This window comes from Drosophila yakuba, unplaced genomic scaffold, assembly GCF_016746365.2.
Source record: "Drosophila yakuba strain Tai18E2 unplaced genomic scaffold, Prin_Dyak_Tai18E2_2.1 Segkk5_quiver_pilon_scaf, whole genome shotgun sequence".
Lineage (NCBI taxonomy): Eukaryota > Metazoa > Arthropoda > Insecta > Diptera > Drosophilidae > Drosophila > Drosophila yakuba.
Window position 1 is genome coordinate 709,482 of NW_025048824.1, and position 7,770 is coordinate 717,251.

A 7,770-nucleotide genomic window follows, 5' to 3' on the forward strand; every position below is an offset into this window, starting at 1 on the left:
GCTCGCTTTCCTAAAATTAAACAAAAATAAAGTTGTTTATCTAGGCCCAAGTTAATTAGTGCCTCAACCTTTCTTTAAAAAACTTTATAAGTACTCAATATTAAGCACAATTACAAGTGCCGCCAACCATTTGTGAAATTCACACGCATACCTATAAGCCAAGAAACACACGTACACGTATGAAGGCTATGTATGTGCAGAGCTCTATTGAAGTAGATCACGCCAGGGACCGACGCCATTAGTTGTGAAATTATCTGTGACTAAAAAAAAACTGCATTCTCATACACAATTGCACAGTCACGTGCGACTTGTGCAAACTTGTCGACGATACCACCTCCACCTCACAGCAGGCCGCTTGCCGAAAGATGGCAATCCTAATAAGCCAGCTGAGATTTAATATACTCCATGCAAAAAAAGACTTAATGATAGAGATGGTAGAAGAGACACGACAAGTAGGAAAGAAATATATCGAGCACAGCAGCAGAGGACACAGGAAAGGCACATCCTATCATTTGAACCAACTGCATCTCAACTAGACTGCAACCCAGCAGACTGGCCAATCTTCATAAGCATTTACGAGAAGAGCTGCTCGGTAGCCGGATTTTAAGACGCTGAGAACATGCTTCGTCTCCAGAAGTGTATCAAATTCTTGGAAGATATTAACACGCTAAAATCCTTCTTTGGGCGACCGGAACACATCCTCGACTGGCTCATCGACAAAATCCGTAAAATAAGTATACACAAAGATAGATGGGAGTCCCTAATTGACTTTGGGATGGCAGTGTGCAACGCGTGCGCCACAATGGAGGCCTGTAACCGTACGCACATTTTGACAACCCAATGCTTCTGCGCGAGCTTGTTCACAAGTTGCCCACTCATCATAAATTAAGCTGGGCCATGCATCCACGCAGTACTTCTATCCCTGTTGTAAAAACATTCAGCGACTGGACTCTGCACTCATCAACCGGAGAAATATGTAAGTCCGAAGACGATCCGGAGGAAGACGCCAAAACCGAACCCTTCATGCGTCATGTGCAAATCCACCGAACATTAAGCCGCCCAATGCGAGAAATTTAAAAGTTTGCCAGTTTCGGAGCGACGTCATATAATCAACGACGCCAAGGCCTGCTACAGATGCCTAAAGATGCACCGTCGCAAATGTTTTTCCAAACGCGATTGCGGCGTTGATAACTGCCCATCTAAACACCACCCTCTCCTTCACAGAGAAGCTCGAACTCATCAGTGCACACCATCAAGGAACTGGCCTTGAAGAATCATACTTTCGAATCCGACCGGTAACACTATTGGGAACGGAGCAAAGGTCGACACGTATGCGTTTTTGGATTAGGGCTCATCTGTAACACTTATCGATGAAGGAATTCGGAAGCTTCTCAAGGTTCCTCTTTCTTCTAAACCACTTTGCACGCAGTGGACCGATGACACCACCCGTATGGTGGAAATATCTCTCAAAGGCCAGGCTCAACAACGTGCACTCAACACCTTGCCCTTCCTAAGCAAACCGTTAACGCACATAAACTTGGCAGCAAATACAAGCACCTACATGAATTGTCCATAAAATCGTATTGGAATGCTGCACCGATGCTTCTAATCGGCGCAAACAACTGGACCTTTGGTGTTCCCCGCAAAATTCGTGAAGGAAGACGCAACGAACCTATCGCCTCAAAATGTATGCTAGGATAGAGTATTCAGGGCACAAGTAATGCCACCCAAAATTATTCCCTTCATCACTGCGTTTGCAACTGGGACGACATCGAAAAGACGGTAAGAGAAAGCTTTAACGCAGACCCTATAACACCGCGGGAACTCTTCTCTAAAGACGACGAAAAGGCTACAGGAATTCTGGAAGAAACATGCAAGAAAGTAAATGGTCGCTATCCAATTGGACTGCTCTGGCGAGAAAAACTGTAATTCTCCAAGACAGCTACCCAAACGAATCGAATGTCATCGACACAAAATTAACAAGAATTCAGAGCTAATCGATAAAATTAAAAGGCCAAATTGAAAACCTAGTCGACAAAAACTACGCTTTCGAACTGGTAAACAAACATATAGCTGAGGACATAATCCGTGTATGGTACCTCCCTATATTCATCGCTCTAAGCCCAAACAAGCCAAATACAATAAGATTGGTTTGGGATGCAGCTGCAAAGAGTCACGGGAAATCCGTCAACGACTTTATGCTGAATGGACCCGATTACTTAAACCGGCTAACCGAGGTTTTTATGGCACTCAGAGTAGGTCGTATGGGCGTGTGCGCGTACATCGCTGAGATGTTTCATCAAATAGCTATCCAGCAAAGCGACATGCATGTTCAACGATTTCTGTGGCATAACAAGGGCGACAAAACACCCCGCACATTCGCCATGCGGGCAATGACATTGCACAATAACATTGCGCGCCCTGTATTGCACACTAAGTGCGCGACAAAAATGCACAGGAGTTTAAGGATCAATGTCCCCGAGCTTTCAAGTCAATTACAAAGGCTCATTATGTGGACGACCTTATAGACAGCTACACCGACGACTCTGAGGCGATCGCAGTAACAACAGAAGTCCGAGGCGTTCATGCTGAGGGAGGATTCACTATAAAAAATTGGATCTCGAACTCTACCGCCATCCTCAAACATTTTGGAGAGCGCCGAACAACATCCGAAAGAACTTGGTGGCCCGGAGAAGGTTCTTGGTATGTATTGGAAACCCTCGAACGACGTTTTTAAGTAAACTTTTAGATTCACGAGACTTAAAAGAGACGTCCTAAATGAAGAATCCATACCAACAAACCGAGAAGCCCTACAAGTATTAATGTCGATTGTTGATCCCTTGGGCCTGTTATCCTGCTACACGATCGGCCTTAAAATGCTACTGCAAAAAGTATGGCGAGCAGGCATAGACTGGGACGAAGAACTGTCCGACACCCTGCTCACGTCATGGCAACATTGGGAAACAGTCCTGCTTTAAGCAACCGAATTGGAATATTCTCGCTTCTACTGCACTTTGCTGCCGAATGCCGACAAGATTGATCTGGACACATTTGTAGACGCGAGCGAGTCCGCCTACGCAGCAGTCGCATATCTTCGTATCAAGCGAGGAGCAGACGTCGACACAGTACTGGTAGCAGCCAAATGAAAGGTCGCCCCACTAAAACCATGGAACTACTAAAACATGGAACTACTGGCAGCTGTAATTGGAGTGGGCCTCGCCAAAAAGGCGATGAATGTTAGAAGGCTCAACATCAAGACCGTTCTACAGTGGCTTGACATGGACCCACGGAATTTTCAAGCCTTCTTTATGCATAGAGTTGGATAATCGATAACACGAGTCGAAACCAATGGCGATGGATTCCCACAAAGCAAAACGTTGCGGACTCAGCTACCAAATTCAAAACTCTTGACGCTTATCGCTGGTTAAAAGGCCCTCAGTTCCTAGTCAAGCCAGAAAGCGAATGACCACTACAAGACATTATTCTCGATACCAGCGAGCCGTGTGAACTACGTAAGCATATCTTCGTTGTATACAAACTAAAGTGTTTTGATTTTGCAGTAGAATACTTCTCTGATTGGAGACGCCTATACAGAGCTGTGGCAACATTCATGCTACACATTCAAAGAGTATCCCAAATGTCTCGGGAATCAACTGCCGAAAACGTTAGACCCGAAATCACAAATAGAGCAAAATCGTGGCTATATAAACAGGCGCAATCCAGGGCGTATTCAGCTGAAATAATCGCTCTAAAAAATAATTCAGCCATTGACAAGTCAAGTTCGTTGATTGCCCTGAATGTTTACCTGGACGAAGACGGCGTACTACACATTTAGGGAAGAAACGATAACATAAATCCCGACAACGCCATCGTTCTGTCAAAGAAGTCCCAAATCGCATTTTTAATTACAAAATATTACCATGAAAAATCACATCACATAATGCACGAGTCAACGATAAATCGTATTCGAGAGCTGTATAAAACAGTTCGAAAGGCCTGTCAACTGTGCAAAGTAGTGCGAACTGTGCGAAGTACCTAAAATGGCTTCAGTATCAGTCGCCCGCCTAGCTTGCTTCGAGAGGCCCTTTACATACACGGGAGTCAACTACTTCGGTCAACGTTGGCAGACACAAGGAATAACGGTGGGGAGTCCTCTTCACCTGCCTGACGTTGACAGCCGTACACATAGAAGTGTAAGCTCATGCATTATGTGTCTGCGGAATTTCATGACACGTCGCGGGACTCCAAAAGAAATGTTCTCTGACAATGGCACAAACTTTAAAGCCACGGAGAAAATAATGAAAGAATTACAAAAAACGACTTTGATGAAATCACCATAAAATACGAAGCAATTAAGTGGCACTTCAACCCGCCTGCAGCACCTCATATGTAAGGCGCATGGGAGCGAATAGTTATTCGCAGACAAATTCTGGAACCGCTGGGTTAAGGAATATACCCCAGATTTAACCAGACGCAGCAAGTGGTTCACGAAACGTTCCCAAATAGCTATCGGCGATGTCGTTATCGTTGTCGATGATCAAGTTCCGAGAAACATGTGGCCAAAAGGACGTATTACTGACGTAGTGATGTCCAAAGATGGACCAGTACGCAGAGCTACAATATGGACACCAAAAAGGCATCATGGTCCGCCCAGTGGCCAAGATTGCTGTCCTAGACGTCGGTTTTAAAATTGGTGAAGATCCGAAGGACGTTCACGGAGGGGGGAATGTTACCGCAATAATTTAAATTCAACCGCCAACTAGGCTAAAAAGGCTTAACCCTGAAAACCTTAGGAAAAGTGTTAACCATGCGTTACCCAGACTTACATCTGTGGTTATTGGATAAGAAAAAACTTGTACGACACTTGAGGAAACACTGACGAAGGAAAGAACAAAGATTTTTAAAGCAGCTCGCTTTGCTAAAAAAAATAAATAAAAATAAAGTGACTGCCACAAAAAGTAGTTTATTATTGCTCTTCCTAGGTCCAAGTTAATTTGTGCCTCAACAATACTCGTGTAAGCTATCGAGTTCGATCACACTATTGTAAGCTGCTGAGAGTTGCCACAGTACACCCCTCCTAGAGTACCAGTTGGGAGAGGTATCTCGCTGGGAGTATGACTCGTCCAGATTTCGATACCTGCGTGGCAGGTTGAGCGATTGGTGCATTCCTTTGTTCTTGTATTCGGAGAGGTTCCTCTTTAAAGATGTAAGTTAACACCAGAAGAATTTAAAACAACAAATAGCCAAAGCCTGCACGTGCATCCGGCCGTAATACCAGAAAACTGCAATATCAGCGTGTGGAGCGCTTCCCGCGGAAGCGCTGACGGCAACCAAAAGCACCGACGCGAGCAGAGGCAGCGACGGAGTTGGCACCGCCGCAGGCAGGGGGAGCGACGGAGCTGGTGGCATAAATGACACCAAAACATGTAAACCAAGTTCAGTTCTAATTTTTATTCAAATAAACCCGGACCTCTGGTCCGAATAACTTTCTTGTGAAACCAATTATTAATGTTTTACTTAACTTGTATAGTGGTTTAAGACGGTCGATAAAAACATAATTGTCCTTTGTGCGACCTTTGAGAGTAGTATTTGTCGTGTTTCGCTATTACTTCAAACGGATCCTCGTAGTTAGGTTATAACGGACTTTTAACTCGTGTTTACATTGATTTAGATCGTGGTAAATAAACTCTTGAGGCGTGTGGTGGCGCACTGGCTTAGTAGTTGGCATCTGCGATATAATTTTCCAAAGAGCCTCGGTGAACTCAGACTCGGTGAGATTTTCAGTGCTTGATGAAAAAAATCCACCAGGAACTCGCAGTGTTGTGAAGTGCAGCGCACTTCGTACGGACAGACAGACGGACAGACGGACGGACAGACGGACATGGCCAAATCGACTCGGCTATTGTTCCTGATCAAGAATATATATACTTTATATGGTCGGAAACGCTTCCTTCTGCCTGTTACTTACATTTCAACGAATCTAGTATACCCTTTTACTCTACGAGTAACGTTTCCGACCATATAAACTATATACATTCTTGATCAGAATCAATAGCCGAGTCGATTTGGCCATGTCCGTCCGTCTGCCTGTCCGTCCGTATGAACGCTGAGATCTCAGGAACTGCAAAAGCTAGAAAGTTGAGACTAACCATACAGACTGCAGAGACATAGACGCAGCGCAAGTTTGTCGATTCATGGAGCCACGCCCACAAAGGGCCTAAAACTGCCACACCCACACTTTTAAAAAATAATTTGATATTTTTTCATTTTTGTATTGGACTTGTAAATTTTTATCGAAATAAACTATTGAGGCGTGTGGTGGCGCACTGGCTTAGTAGTTGGCATCTGCGATATAATTTTTCAAAGAGCCATCACTAGCAGCGCACGAGTTATCGGTGACGGCACAAGCATGCCTTCACCTCCCCCGAAACCCCCACGGGCAGCGACCTACATATGAGACACTCAACCCGGACACACTCCGCAGCAAAGTCATCAACCCACACTGGATCAGCAGAGTCAGGATTCCCAAGAATCCAACCGAAGCACTGGAAGGGGCATCCGGATAAAAAGTGCTGACGCAAGGGGTTTCGCAGACCAAAAGAATTGTACGCTAGGCTTAGAGGAAAATTTATTCTGAAAATAAAATCATTCTGTCACCGAACTTCAAACGAGTCGCTTTAATTACTACAAAATCCTCCTTGGCTTAAATACAAAACCAAACAGATCCTCGCCCACGACATAACTGGCGCAGCCGGAAAAGGAACCTAAAGGAGATCCAGGACATCCAGAAGAAGGATATGAAGATCACCGGGATATTCTTAAATATTATACTGTAACGCAGGTAAGCAGCCGGCCAAGTGACTTCAGTAAGTGAGTGCAAATATAAAATAAAGAAAGAAATGAAATTAAAAAGAATGCAGTGCATCCGAACAAATTGTAAATTCCGTGCGCTTAAAAGAAAAACAACCGACTCCGAACATACAAAAAAATAAAATAAATAATTTTTACACAAAAATTTATAGAAACATATTTTTAGCAACGATCAATCGCTGATCGCCGCTATAAAATGCATCGCGCATTAAAATATGTACACGCCTAATATGTACCACAAAAAAATAAATAAATAATTTTTACACAAAAAAAATTTATAGAAACATATTTTTAGCAACGATCAATCGCTGATTGCCGCTATAAAATGCATCGCGCATTAAAGTATGTACACGCCTAATATGTACCACAAAAAATAAAACAAATAATTTTTACACAAAAAAATTTATAGAAACATATTTTTAGCAACGATCAATCGCTGATTGCCGCTATAAAATGCATCGCGCATTAAAATATGTACACGCCTAATATGTACCACAAAAAATAAAACAAATAATTTTTACACAAACAATTTCTATGAAAACATATTTTTAGCAACAATCAATCGCTGATTGCCGCTACATAATGCATCGCGCATTAAAATATGTAAACGCCTAATATGTGCCGCAATAAAAATAATAATAAATAATTTTGCATATTACACAAAAATTTTCTATGAAAACATATTTTTAGCAACAATCAATCGCTGATTGCCGCTACATAATGCATCGAGCATTAAAATATGTAACGCCTAATATGTGCCGCAATAAAAAATAATAATAAATAATTTTGCATATTACACAAATTTTTTTTTATGAAAACATATTTTTAGCAACAATCAATCGCTGATTGCCGCTACATATTGCATCGAGCATTAAAATATGTAACGCCTTATATGTGCCG